This window comes from Octodon degus, unplaced genomic scaffold, assembly GCF_000260255.1.
Source record: "Octodon degus isolate 3935 unplaced genomic scaffold, OctDeg1.0 scaffold00006, whole genome shotgun sequence".
Lineage (NCBI taxonomy): Eukaryota > Metazoa > Chordata > Mammalia > Rodentia > Octodontidae > Octodon > Octodon degus.
The window spans coordinates 34,139,889-34,140,180 of NW_004524582.1; positions in this window are offsets into that span (position 1 = coordinate 34,139,889).

Below are 292 nucleotides of genomic sequence, written 5' to 3' on the forward strand. Positions count from 1 at the left end.
AATAAATAAATAAGAAAAATTAAAAAAAATAGTTTTGAAGATTTAACACATATATAGGGTCTGCCCCAAAAATGTATATACAATTCAGGAAAAGAAAAACTTGTATAATTTTTTTTTTAATGAGCAGAATATATTTATTGAGAGAAAGAAAGCTCCTGTCCAAGACAGGGACAGGAGGGGAGCCTGAGCAGGTAGTTCCCCAGGAAGCTGTCTCTTCCAGGGACTTTATAGTGTAAAACCATGTGAGGCTAAGGTAGAGAGAATGGGAACTCGCTTAGGTGGGCAGGAGGTG